The following is a 14,830-nucleotide window of genomic DNA, read 5'->3' as shown; positions in this document are numbered from 1 at the left end:
AAAGAGCAGAAAAATTCTGACTATAAGCAATACAAAATTTTGTATTGGTAAAAAGACAGGAAAGAAGTATATCAGAACAATAGCAGGGATTTTCCTACCATGGTGAGACCCTTGCTAATTTTATTTTTCTTCTCCATTTTTTATGCCTTCTTAAATGTGATTGCATTACTATTTTTTTAAGGAGTAGAAGTAATATTTCAAGATCAATATATTTTTAAATAACTCATAGAAGGACCAGGCCAAGCAGAAAAACTATGAAGACAAATGCAAATAAAAAAAGCATTTATATTTAAGAGAAGGGTAACAACAGAAAGGCAAGTAAAAAGGCCGTACAATTTACGAAGATGAAACTTTTTTTTAATCTGGAAGAAAACAATATGTTGAAACATCAAAGAAAAGCTTTGTAAAAAGAAATACATTCCTTTAGAAGGAAATGAAATAAATTTCCTTCTAAAATAGGTTGAAATGTACATAGTGATGGGGAGGAAAGAACAGGTATCTATGAGGTTGACTGGGCTGGAGTGCCATGTGCTTGCCATTTTAGCCCATGCAGAGTCACATCAACAATTATTTGTCTTCCTATGTTTGAAATTATTTCTGAGTGTCTTCCCTGAGGCCAGAAGACTTCACTAGACTTCTCAAACTCTCTCCCAGCTCCAAAATTTGATGAGATGTATTAAATAATGAATAAACCATAAAGTATGCTAGCAAGTTGCCCTGATATTTGATTCCAGTTTGTGAATTTACTGAGACCCAATTGCTTATTAAGGGAAAAAAAATTTAATTCTTGATCTAGTAGAGTCACTTATTGGCATAATCTTTCCACAGGTTATTCACTGCCTGATTAAAAAAGAAATGGGAAATGAGGATGATGCTTTTTTCTGGAAAATTAAAAAATAATCCTGTTACTATCTAAAATAATTTGTCTTACACAGGGACATAGCATGGCTGAAATGGCTGGGAGGAGGCAAAGAAACAGTCTATGTCAGGGGTCCCCAACCCTGGGACCATGGACCAGTGCTGGTCTGCGGCCTGTTAGGAACTGGGCTACACAGCAGGAGGTGAGTGGCAGGCAAAGCTTCATCTGTATTTACAGCTGCTCCCCATCACTGGCATTACTGCCTGAGCTCCGCCTCCATCAGATCAGTGGCAGCATTAGATTCTGATAGGAGCACAAACCCTGTTTTGAACTGCACATGGGAAGGATCTAGGCTGCATGCTCCTTATGAGAATCTAATGCCTGATGATCTGTCACTGTCTCCCATCACCCCCAGATGGAACCGTCTAGTTGCAGGAGAACAAGCTCAGGGCTCCCACTGATTCTACATTATGGTGAGTTGTGTAATTATTTCATTATTTATTACAATGTAATAATAATTGAAATAAAGTGCACAATACATGTAATGTGCTTGAATCATCTCAAAATCATCCCCCACCCTGGTCTGTGGAAAAATTGTCTTCCACAAAACCACTCCCTGGTGCCAAAAAGGTTGGAGACCACTGGTCTATGTACTAGTGGTAGACTTGCCACAAGATGGTATAAACCTTTATTTGTAATCCCTATCTTGAATAAAAATTAGCATTTTTTAATGGAACAAAAGACTGTGATGTTGAATTCACAATTTGTATAGCTCATTTTGTACACCATTGTGTTTCATGTTCTATCACACATCTAGCCTTTATAGATTTTGATGTTCCCTCAAGGACATTTGGATGTCACATTGTATCATATGGGGGAGGTGATGCTGGAGGCTAATGGGAAGAACAGGCAGAGACATCTCCCTCCACCACTTTCAGAAATATCTTCCCCCTATATCCATAGAGATCCACAACAGGACCACAGTCAATGTGGCTCCAGAAATAAGAAGTGAAACGTAGGTGTTTCCAATATAAGTGGAGAAGACAAGGGACAGAATCAATGTGTTGGAGTCTTGCTCTTTGCAGAGTATGTCTTTGCTATAAATGAATGTCAGGTAGAGGTAGATATTGGTTGCTGTCTTCTCTCTTCTGAAGAGTTAATGATCTAGTTAAGAATCCAAACATGCAAGATAAAGGAAGAGAGGGTTAATTTATATTAAAAAATGAAAAGGAACAAAAGAGAAGGAAAGAAACAATACAATAAAGGCCTTCATTGATGTAGGATGTTTCCCTGAAGTCTATGATCTTTATTCTATACAAGGAAAGCATTACAGACTTTACAGAGAATAGTGAGACTTGACGATAAAGAGGTCATTTGCCTCTCTGGTGGTGGGTATTTCTTCATAAAATAAACAAGATACTTTTTTAAAAAAAGTATATTTATGCAAACATAAATTACATGGATAAGATTTCATATTTTTATAGAGACAACCTCAGTACTAGTGTCAATAATTTCTTTTTGGCCAATTATGGACCAGATCAGGGAATGACAGAAGCCCTGAGATTCAATACATTTAAGTGGTAGGCACTTTTCGATTCACAAGAGGACTCATTAAACTTTGTTGTCTAACCTTGACTGAATCTCAAATAATTTAGATGGTTGTATGGGAGAAATGATGTACACAGATAGAAGAAGAAAGGTTGACTTACAGAGTATTTCTTTATGTGCTTTCTTACTTGTTTTGCTTTCTTGTTCTTAAGTTTCAAAAATCCTGCAGTAACTGGAATGTATTTAACCATGTGCTGCCCGGAGGGAATCAAGGCTGTAAGAGAAGGAAACAGAGATTCAGCCTGAAGAATGCCTGCCTATGCTACCATTGCAAACATGTTGTTTTATGAAAATATATACAATGCCCCTTGCTTAAAAACCATGTACTTTGTTAAGATGTTAAATATGCCTCCTTTTCATATGGGCCTACTGTTTTTTGGTTATCACCTTAACAGAGAGAACAAAAGTCTACTTTTACCCTAAGGACAAAGTCCCAAATTGATGAAATTTTGCAGATGAGAGCTTATGGCAGTCTTTTAGAAATGTTATTTTTCCTGGAAATAGGAGTAGACATCTCCCCTTTATCTAGACCTATAAAGCATCAATTGTCCCCAAATTACTCTACTGACCTGGAATTTACATTTTTTGAAGGTAGTGATTTAATATGCCTCTGTTTTGCATAAGGTGAAAGTAGTATTTTCAATTAAACAACAATGTGCTTCAATCGTTCACTCTGCCTCTTTCTACAAAAGAATCCCCAGACAAAAGAATGTATTATAAAATATGTTACTTCATTGAATATATACTAAAATGATATATCTGTGTGTAAATTGGTCACTTATGTGTTCACCAGTATTGCTCTAATATCTTAAACAAATATGATACTTTAGCCAGAGTAGTCTCTGTAACTGCTTTATAACTACTATAACTTTGGCCTTTATTTAGTCTATGTGAACTATTATTTCCTGAAATCCAAGTAGCAGGAACTAGCATTTATGGGAATTCGCTCTGTGACAAAAAGACTATGCCAAGTAATTTAGGTCTATCATCTCAGTTGATCTTCATGGACGTATCTGTGAGATAAATGTCATTATCCCTGTTGCGCAGATGAGGAAATTGAGGCAGAGAAAATTCAAGTAACTTTTCTAAGGTCATTTAGATGATATGTAGAATACAATACTGAGCCCCAAATTTATACACTATTTACTGTATCACCACTAGACCATTATTATGTAACTACAGGTAGCTTATGGAATTCATTTATTCATCTTTTCTTTAAAAAATATGCATGTATGGGCACAACATTGGGAGCCTTTAAGAGGCATAATATGCACCTGCCATAGTAAGATGGGGAGAAAAAATCTAAATCATTGTTTTAAAAAACCCTCTGCACATGAGAGGATATTTTTAGGTTAAGGGAGACATACATGTTTAAAAAAAAAGTGACAGAGACAGACTGATTGACAACACAGGAGAGATGGGAGTTAGTTGAACAGTGAGCTTTTAGAGAAGGAGGCAGAACTCAATGAAATCAGTAGGAATTAGCCTTGGAAAGAGCAGATGTCCTACTGTGGAGGCATGAAGGATATGAAGATAGCTGAAGTCCAAGAGATTATTGGGTGTAGAGAGAAGGAAAGGCGTGGGATCTTGGTAGAGAGTCTTGGAATTGTTTAGCAAAGTATAAGATGGGTCAACTGTCCAGAGTGATGGGTGGAATTTGGAGTTTAAAGACAGAAAACAATCTGACTCAGTAAATTTTGGGACTGAGCTATACAAGGTGAAAGGGAAGGATGAGGAAGAGCAAAAGGATCCAGGAACATTTCGACAGCCAGATCAGCAGAGTCCCATTAATCTCTACAGTGAAGCTTTTCAACCAGGCATTACAGCATATGCTGTATAACATTTGTGCATGTCACTACCATGACACTAAGATCAACTGTTTCTGTGCCTGTCTTTACCTAACACTCTCTGATGGTGGGCACTAGATATTATTTGACTCCATGTTACCGTGTTACCAGCATGGAGATGAATATCATCTGGTGCCTGCCATCGAGTGTACAATAGACACTCAGTTTACATTTGGCTGATGAATATTGACTGATATGGTGGAAGATCAGGCAGGGAAGAGTTCTCAACCACAATGCCAACACACAATGGTGTGTCATTATGAGACTAGGGTTGACTTGCCTCTTAAAGTGTCACAGCCTATAATTTGAGCACATCACAGGGAATTGCAGTGTACAGAGCTGCTGTCTTTTGTGGATGGGAAAAAGGTGAGCATGTGCTGATGCAGGCATTCTCCAGTGTCAGGTGAGGTAAGGCAGAATATAGCTTCAGTTATTAGTACATTAAAAAAACATGAGTAACAAATAAGAGACAGCAGAGATCCCTAAAGAGGCCAAAGGCAGTTGGAGAGGGATTCAATTAAGACATGTACCATGATAGGCACTAAACATCTCACTTTATGAAGTATTTAAGGAAATGATTTATCTAGGTTAAGATCTTAAGACAAAAATTATTCATGTGAGACAAGTTGTAGTGGAATTTTATTTTCAAGTCTTTTTTTTAAAGAAAATTGCAGGCTGGGCGTGGCGGCTCATGCCTGTAATCCCAGCACTTTGGGAGGCCAAGGCAGGCGGATCACAAGGTCAAGAGATTGAGACCATCCTGGCCAACATAGTGAAACCCGGTCTCTATGAAAAATACAAAAATTAGCGGGGTGTGGTGGCACGCGCCTGTAGTCTCAGCTACTCAGGAGGCTGAGACGGGAGAATCGTTTCAACCCAGGAGGCAGAGGCTGCAGTGAGCCGAGAATGCGCCACTACACTCCAGCCTGGCAACAGAGCAAGACTCTGTTTCAAAAAAAAAAAAAAAATTCCATGATAGTTGTGTTGTAATAGGTTTTATTGGCACAGACTTTTACCATCACTGAGTATACGATGAGAACATCCTGCTGTCTCACAATGGTCACTGCCAGAAGACAGAGAACACGTTTCTTGTTGACTTTGATGCAACCTCAGACAGCATCTGTGAAGTATAGGGAGAAATTGCTTTGACTTTGGGATTTGGTGACAGAAAAGTAAGAACTTGAGAGACCTGAGGCTGGGTTCTTAATTATCTGTGTCCTAAAAGTAGATATTTCATGCCTGAAGAAGACCTTGTCCAGTTTCAAAGTTGGCTTCTCTCTGTTGGACTTTGTTGGTTTCTGCTGCCCTGAGTCCTGACCATGGCAGGAAGTAAGGCAGGAAGTGAGTCCTGAGTCCTAACTTACCCCCAGTTTAACCCTATACCATTACTCCCCACCTTTCCCTGAGTCTTCCTGTTTGGACTGTTACCCAATCCTAACAAGATAGGCAACATATACCAAATAGCAGCACACAATCCAAAAATACTTTATGATGTGTCTCTGCCTACATTGATATCCAATTCATAACCAGTTGGATTTGTAGGGGGTGTGTAGAAGTGGTGAAGCATCCCTTTCATTCTCTTTTTAAAGCACCTTCTAGAATTTTGGGTGGTTTTTATTTTTTGGTTTGTTTAATTTTACATTGTTATGATAGCTTATAAGTAAGAAAGCATTCCAAGTGCTTTTAGTGACATTTTCTTATATAGAGGCTGCCATCAACAGATTTGATGACAGACTTTTTTTAAATGATAACTTTGCCCCTTTCTCTAAATCACAGATAATCACAAGCAGAGTTGGTGGTTTTTTCAAATGGTTGCAAATCTCCAACCCATGTGATAAAAGATGCTGACATTAATATTCTGGTGTGCAAGCTAATTCCTTCAGCCCAGCTGTGAGGCAGAGGCTCTGTGACCGAGGTGAGACCACCGCAATGTGCAGTGTGTACCGGGTCCTCCGGAAGGCTGATCTGTTACTTGCACCTTGTGCAAATTGTGGCAGCTTGACTGTTTCCATGGGTGTGCAGAAGTGGCTCTGTTTTCTCACTGCTGCTTTCAACTTACTGGCTGCCTTGAAAGGTTCAGAGAGGGCCCAAGGTTTTACTGTTAACTATTTATGTCCTGTCAGTTTCTAGACTTCATTCATCCTTGAACCCTCTGGCATCGGCATGTGATTACTTGCTTATATAGGAGGGACGAGTAAACCTAATAAATACTATTTAGCTCCTGTGTCTGCAGTATGTTCATCGAGCAAATCTCCATGTTTCTTCAGGCCCCCTAGAGCAGCCCAGTGTTTAGAGATGAAAACTATGTTAAGTTGCAAAGATGTCCCCTTGCAGAGGCAAAGTACCCCTACTCACCTTGCTACTTTCAGGATACAGCAGCAGTTAACCCTATAGTTTCTTATAGCATTGTCTAGTTATTTCTTGCATGTGCTCTTGTCTTTGCAAACAGATTTTCAGGTCCTTTGGTTTACAAGGTAGTGTCACCTTCCTTGAATCCTCCCCAGCTTCCAACTATAGAGTAGGTTGCAAAACAACCCTTACTGCACGTGCAGAGCTAAGCACAGTGTGCAACATACAGGAAATGCCCCATAAATGTTTGTTGTTACTGAAATTAAGGGAAAAAAGAAGCAACAAGTTTTGACGCAATGAAAGAGTATCTGTATAATTTTGCCAAATTCCTTCTTTTCTGTCTGCTCTTCTTGACCTATGGACTGACATATGGAACCCACAAATAGCCCCATCCCAATCTTTATGATCTCTACCAATGGCATATGGTACTCTAGCTGAAACCGACTCTGCAAGTCCCTGCAGCCAAGTATCTGTGCCAGACAGCTTCCTAGGTTCATGTGGTACTGGAATGCCCTCCTGTTCTTATCCAGGTGAAAACCTCAGGCCTCTCCTTGCATAAGGCTTTTCAGGCCTGGCCTCTACCGTGAAGCAAATCACTCATTTGTGTCTCCAGGTTAATCTGTACCCTCTTTATTTTATTGATCTTACTGATTGATAGATTTTATTTACTTAGATCTCTCTCTTCCCTACCAGATGTAAGCCCTCAGAAAACCAGGCTGTGTCTTATTTATCCTTGTAGCTCAGTACATGACTGTATTAATCCGTTTTCATGCTGCTGATAAAGACTGGGCAATTTACAAAAGAATTACCATGAGACTGAGCAATTTACAAAAGAAACAGGTTTAATAGACTTACAGTTCCACATGGCTGAGGAGGCCTCACAATCATGGCGGAAGGCAAGGAGGAGCAAGTCACATCTTACATGGATGGCAGCAGGCAGAGAGAGAGAGCTTGTGCAGCGGAATTCCTGTTTTTAAAACTGTCAGATGTTGCGAGACTTATTCACTATCATGATAACAGCATGGGAAAGACCTGCCCCCATGATTCAATTACCTCCCACCAGGTGCCTCCCACACACATGGGAATTCAAGATGAGATTTTGGTGGGGGGTGGGGGGATGTAGCCAAACCATATTAGTGACATATAAGGTGTGATAAAGAAATATTTTCAAATGAAAGCACAAAGGTCTGTCCTCATATGTCCATTTCTAGGGTCACACTTCTCCTTCCCCACTCATACACTCCATCTCCCCAAGCTGTGAGCTCCTTCCAGCCTCTGACCAGCTGTGTCAATCCAGCTGGGCCTGCAACCTCTTCCTGATACTTGCCTGACAACTCTTAATTACTTTTGCTGTTTTGTTTGTTTACTTTTTGGATTTCCTCTGCTAACTCTTGATGGGGATCTACTAATTATTGTTTATCACCAAAATTCTTTCTTCATCTGAGAGGGAGGTATGCTCATGACAGGTATTGGTGGAGAAAATAAAAGATATTAACTATCTCGAAACAGTTTAGTTCACTCCAGCTCTCCAACACTAGGTGCTGGTGCAGATCTCACAAGAGACAATTCCTGCCTGCAGGAGCTTAGAGTCTGGCTAGACAGAGAGAATCTATGAGAAAGAGGAGGCTGCATATATCAAGTCACAGCTTTTCAAAACAGTGAGCTGAAAAATGTGAAGGAAAAAAGTCCTATGAACAGATAAAGAGAGGAAACAAAAGCAGTCGTTTGGCTCATTTGGTCAGAGATGGTCACGAAGCCGGTCAGTGGTTGAGCTTACACCAGAATCAAGGTCTCATATGGCCCTCCAAGGACTTGTTCTATGAGCATCTAGTCAGAATGAAAGCATTCTGTGCTGACAATCATGATGGATCTTTTGGGCATATGCATGGTTCTCAATAAACCCGAATCTTAATGTTGCCTCTTAGGGGTGGAGAGCAGGAGATGACAGAGAAGCTTTTTGTATGTTTGCTTGCATGCTTGCTTTTAATGGATCAAAGAAACAAGAAGGCTAAGAGAGAAACTCTGGACCCACCCTGACTGGGTTTCACTCTTGGCTCAGCCTCCTTTTAGCTGTAAGAACTTGGTTATGTTACTGAATAGCAATTTCTCTGTTTGAAACATGTGGATGATAATGACATCTACCTCCTAGGCTTGTCAAGAGGATTAAATAAGATAATGCCTATCATGCTGTTAGCATTATACCTGGCATGTAGCAAGTGACCAGAAAATATTACCAATTAACAATTAGAATATTTAATTTGACTTCCATGTTCAAATAGCTCTATCAGACTTGTTGATATTTCCACTGAATATTTGAGATCATTGTGATTTATAAGTCACTGCAAAGAAAATATTCTAATGTACGAGATTTACTCAGTTCTGTAGATCTATTGCGTCCTACTTTCAACATAGTTATTTTTTACATGATGCATTATGCATATAGCTGATAGATATACATATAGATGATATATGTCTGACAGCAATGAAGGATGCCTGTTTTTCTAGTAGCCACAGATGAAGCAAGATAAAGGGAAGGTGGCAGAAATACAAAAAGAATTCTGGTGCCTATGGAAATAAGGACAAGGTACAATGAGTAAAGAAGGTTCAGGCAGGGAACTAATTTGCCCCTTGTCACTCCCACACTCACCCAAAATCAGTGCATTGAGCTGAGGGAGAGCCTTTTGTGGGCTGTTCTTGGGCTCCTCTCCTTCTAGGGCAAGATAATCTCCACTCTTCTGCCAACAGCCTTCACATATCTTACAGGAGATGTAACCTGTCCAAAGACACAAAACTTATGCTGGACAAGCCAACACCGGGATCTCCATCTACACCTCCAAAGTTAAGACTTGGAAAGCTCCCCAGCTACCTTACTGCCCTATTCAGGAGAGGATACTTCTGGGTGATCTTTTATTTCTTATAGCCCTACAGAAATGTCATGAGAATAGGTCTATAATTCATGTGTGTCTTACGGACTAATGAATGGGTGGATGGACGGAATGAAGGCAGCAAGGATGAATGCAAATAAGAAAAAGTCCCAAGACCAGAATAACAGAAGGGAGAAGTATCCATATGGTTACTTCAACAAATGGCTTTGAGAAAAAAAATTCTTCTTAGTTGTGTGGGAGAGAATTCTCTGCAGATACTCTACATAAATATGGTAGCTGCAATCATGAAGATCTGGGGGAAAAAACAAAAATGACCTAGCCTCCAACACATTAAAATGAGAGCACGGCAGGGAGTCAGAGACAGAAAAATATTTTTTGAGACAGAAATGTTTTATTTTTTCTTTCCTTTTAACCATTCCCAAACTAACCATGGTGGGGTAAACTTTAGCAACAAGTAGGTCTTCATACTCAGTCCTGAATTTTTTTTTTTTTAACTTGAGCAAAGAATCAGGTCCCAGTGGGAGGAAGAGCAGAGTTGTCGTGCTTTTTGTACTTTGGTAACATCTTGAGTCAAAAGAATCTTTTTTTTTTCAGTAGCTCAAGCTAAGAGAGCTTATAAGAAAGTGTGGAATCGACGAACGCAGTGCTGAAGGGACCTTGGGGTCCTCCTATAGACATATCTAATAGGTGATGGAACCTGTCCATGGTCACCTCACTCACCAGTGAATGAACCAATACCAAGATCTACATCTGCAGCTTCAAAGTGAAGAAGCCAAAAGCTTTCCAGCTCCCTGTTGCACTATTATTTTTAAAATAATAAACAGATATATTGAAGGAGGCCTACTGTTTATGCTATTAGAGATCTATTTGGTTTTAATTGAGATAAGCTGATTTATGTAACATTATGCAAAAAGAGAATTACTACAAAACTGAACTAATCAAATATAATTTTTCTTTTAGTTATAATAATATATATATTCAATATAATTATTTTATGTTCTTTGGTTGATATTAGACCAGGTTGTTTGTGGTTTAGTTTCAACACAGATAAGGAACATTTATTTTACTTCATGTTAAAAACAATAATGAGAGAACCCATAGCAAAAATCTTTTTGTTGGCATAGTTAGAGAAGATGTAAATAATGTACCTTTATCAGTGATGTTGCGGAAAACTATAATATTTTAAACAGCACTATGGTTTTTGTTGTGTTTTATGCCAATTCTATTAAGTCAAAATATAATGAGTTGCCAGATTACTCCATTGACAGAAAATGGGCTTGATTCCATTCCTACCCTACCCCCAGGAGGGTGAGTTAAAATTATAATCAAAGAAATAGACAACAGTTGACAATAAGTGATGTTTGGATAAACAAATGACTAACAGGATTAACAGAGGTCCTTTTGGTGTAGAACCCAGGTAAATTTATGTTGCATGAGATTCACCTTCCCAAAGAACATATTTAGCAGCTGAGGCCATCTCCCTCTTTTAAAAACCTTCAGTGGCTCCCACTGCCTACAGGCTAAGGGTAGACTATCTTGGCCTGATATTTGACACCTAGCCTGGCACCTGTGCACCTGTGCCAGAGGAGCTGTCTCTACTCCTTACAAAAGCCTTGCGCTCCACCGAACTAATTTCCTAGGATTAAGATTTCTTGATAAATAAGTAACGTATAGTTCCAGAAAATGTAAAATGACTATGATTCAACAGAACTTTCTTTCATGATGGAAAGATTTCATATGTGCTTTCCAAAACAAGGGCTACTGAGCACCTCATATGTGGCTAGAGATACTGAGACACTGCATTTTAACATTTTTAAAATTTTAATTAATTTAAATTTAAGCAACCACATTTGGCTAATACCATATTGTAGCACACAGCTCTAGAATATCACAGTGGATTATGGATGCATGCTTTAAACAACTGTTTCAATTATTTACTGCTGCATAACAAAACACTCCAAAACTCAGTGGCTTAAAACAACGAAAAAATTATTTCTCCAATTTTGTAATCTATTCTAGGCCTAGCTGAGTGGTTGCTTTGCTCCCCATGATCGTTGCTGGGAGATCCAAGATGGCTCCTTCACTCAGCTGTCTGGTGCCTTAGCTGTGATGGCTGAAACAAAGGGGGCTGGCTGAGTTTCTATTTCTCTTTCTCTTCCCACAAGGTCTCTCCAAGTGGCTAGCCAGGCCTTTTTTACAACACAGTGGTCTCAAGGTAGTTCGAGTTTTTACATATAGCTGGCTTCCAAGAAAGAAAGTGGAAGCCTCCAGACCTCTTGACAGCTGGGATCAGAACTAGTCCAGTATCACTTCTTTCACATTCTGTTGACTAAAGCAAGTCACAAGGCCAGGCCAGATTTCAGGGGAAGGGATCTAGGCCTTATTTGTAAGGAGAGAAGTGTCACATGCATAGAAGGAGAGGAAGAATTGTGGCAGCCATCTTGTGAGATTACCACAGCAAGTCTAGCAGAGTTGACAGGGCATCAACAGAGCTGGTAAATGACAAAATAAAGGGCCACTTAGAACATAAACAAAGGTAGCTTTGTACGGATCAGAGAAAGGAGAAAGGAAAGGGAAGTGGAGAATCAAGTCCACTCTAGGGAGACCTGTGAAAGCAAAACATGATCAAAACAAGCAAAAACCATAAGATTACCACAGCCAAACTACAAGAGCACTGCTGCCCATGAGAGGTGTGATGGATGAGCACTGATGGGTCGAATGCAAAATATAGACCAAATGTCTCTCTGGTCCAACTTTGCCTGCTGAAGCTTCACATGCAAGCTCTTCATTAGTGATCATCCTGACCCTCTCTAGGACACTTGTCTTGATGTTCTATGCCCTCAGACTTAATGGCCCCTCACATAGAACCAAGGAACCTATCAGATTACAGTGTAGAGCTGCAAGCTTTGGTCAAGGGGAAAAACATAACTGAGGAAGACTCTGAAGCCTTCTACATAAAGGGCTTATGATGAGCCAAACCACATTTGCCTTGCAGCAGAATCACTCCCACATCCCAAATCTGTAGAAATGCCACAGCACCACACATAGGGGAAAGTGCTGGCAATGTTCCTGTTGGAACGAAATGAGGAGTTTTGATGAGACATTGACCCAGTTATCAGAACAGTGCAGGCTTTCTTATTGCAACAGTGATAGTATAGGACAAGAGACATAAAAAACAGAGAGGCTTGAATTGTCTCTGTGTACCTTGGACAATTAATTTAAAAACTGAATGTTTGATTTTTCATGCATACAATGAAGATAATTCCATCCACCTCGCAGGGTTGTCAGGGAGAATGAAATGCCAAAAAACATGGGTTCAATGCTATTTCCCATCCCTTATCCTCATCCGGAGTTTCCTTGATATCTCTTTTAGGACATCAAGTGGAGATCATCTAACTGTTAAAGAAATTATTAAATGTTCCACTGAGAGGGACAACCTCAGAAATTTAATAGTATTCCTGTAATAAATAAAACGTTTTCAGAATTTAAGTTGCTTTCAATTGCATTCCACACTTCAGAGAGGTTTAAATTTAGTTGTCTTTTCATCTGGAAGAAATAATACTGCACCAGTCAGTAGCAGAAAGAGTCTTATCTAAGTTTGATGAATTTAATCCAACACAAATCTGCACAGATTAACTGCCATGGGAATGTACCATGTTAACTTATCCAATTTCACAGACTCCCACACAATGCTTCATCGTTAAATCAGCCAAATGTCCTTGAGAGCCTACTATGTACTCAGGCCAAAGGGAACAAAAAGACATTTTGATTTCTCAGACAACACATGATCTCATTGGAGAGAAAAATAGACATATTACAAGATAGATCACTATGCCAGGGTATGCGTGGTGTATTCCAGATTAATGGTAGAGACCATAGGTGCTGTAAGATATGGAAGGAGAGTACAGCCACACCATGCAGTACTGCAGGCATGATTGCACCAAGAATGGAAGCTTTATATTAGGCCCAAAAGGAGAGAGCATGTAAAGAATGGGAAATGAAAAGAAAGTGCATTACTGAAAAGCAAGAGGCATGAGAGTGGTCTCACATAGGATGTGCAAGGCTTCATGCAGACTCAATGAGAATGCATGTCTGACTGGGGCATGCATGACTCTCGGGCATCATAAGAGAAACTGGGACTGGACCCCAAATCCTGGAGCGACAGGCCTGAATAGAAAGCACTGGGGGAAAAAAATGTTGAGATCAGGAGAATGACATGCACCAAATGTTCTGCGGGAGTCTGGACTTATTGCTCTCCTCCCTCTCCACTTATATTTACCTAAATTTTGGTTTAAACAGGACAGCTCCTGCTATAAGCAGATCACAGAGCACCTAGCATAAAACCTTATGCATTGGTGATCTGTAATTTCCTGTTGAGCTGAATTGAAATAATGACTCAAACAGCATTCTATAACTTCCCTTGCTGGGTTCTATGGAAGAAGTTCCTGACAGCTGTTATCACTTTGGTCTCCTTCCTAGAAATGCGATTTCTTATCCCTTTAGCCAAATGTGGAGACCAAATAGTAGCCTGAAGTCAGCAGTGAAAGAGGCAGAAAAAAAGCTAAAGTTAGTAAATAAAGTTTTAATACAAATATTTCTTCTCATTACTAAGTGTAGCCAAATGTATATAAAATACCTAGAAATGTGAGGGCCCTGCGGGTAGATTCATATTTTAGATGTGACCTGGGGCAAATGGAAAGTCAACTCCCTGACAGTCTTCATTGCCATTCTAGAACCTACATTCAGAATTGTGGATTCCTGTGCACTGAATCTCTCTCAATCTGAGCAGACGAGTTGACTAAATGTTTACTCTTGAACTTCTTTGAACACTAACTTCTGCTTTTCAGTTTGTCGTGTCAATTTGTCTGAGCACTGAAATGGAAAACTGAATAGTTATTTCAAAAGTACAGATGGAGCCCCTTGTTTACAGTATAATTCTTTACACCAAATGGAACTGCAGGAGGTTCAAAATTTGTAAAGGTCTTCCAAAAATCCAAACACATTATTCATTTCCACAAATCTGACAATTTTTGAACTACATAAATTCTTGAACAATTTTTTTAGTCCATTCGTGTTAACTGAGGTTAATTTGAAGATATTGCTACTTTCCAAAAGAAGTAGTTGAAATCCAGAAGGCAATTTATTCAAGAACATAATTCAGTTGCATTCTTCTATCCTGGGTGAACAAAGAAATTACCTGTTAGTAAGGACATTAAATTAAAAAAAAAATCAAGTCGAACTCATGTTATAGTTACTAGATAAATGTTTTTAACAAAGTGGGT

At 39.3% G+C, this 14,830-nt stretch overlaps 1 long non-coding RNA gene across 1 annotated transcript in view; it reads left to right on the top strand.

The window, feature by feature from the left end:
- Positions 1–4,642: 4,642 nt before the first annotated feature.
- Positions 4,643–14,830, top strand: part of LOC129018686 (uncharacterized) — a 32,501-nt gene continuing 22,313 nt past the window's right edge. Inside the window, exon 1 of the long non-coding RNA XR_008495413.1 lies at positions 4,643–4,680. This is a non-coding gene — a long non-coding RNA (uncharacterized LOC129018686). The remainder of the gene's footprint in view (positions 4,681–14,830) is intronic.

Source organism: Pongo pygmaeus, chromosome 17 (genome assembly GCF_028885625.2).
Source record: "Pongo pygmaeus isolate AG05252 chromosome 17, NHGRI_mPonPyg2-v2.0_pri, whole genome shotgun sequence".
Classification (NCBI taxonomy): Eukaryota; Metazoa; Chordata; class Mammalia; order Primates; family Hominidae; genus Pongo; species Pongo pygmaeus.
The sequence above is the reverse complement of the archived record's forward strand: the minus strand, read 5'-3'. Positions and strand labels throughout refer to the sequence as shown.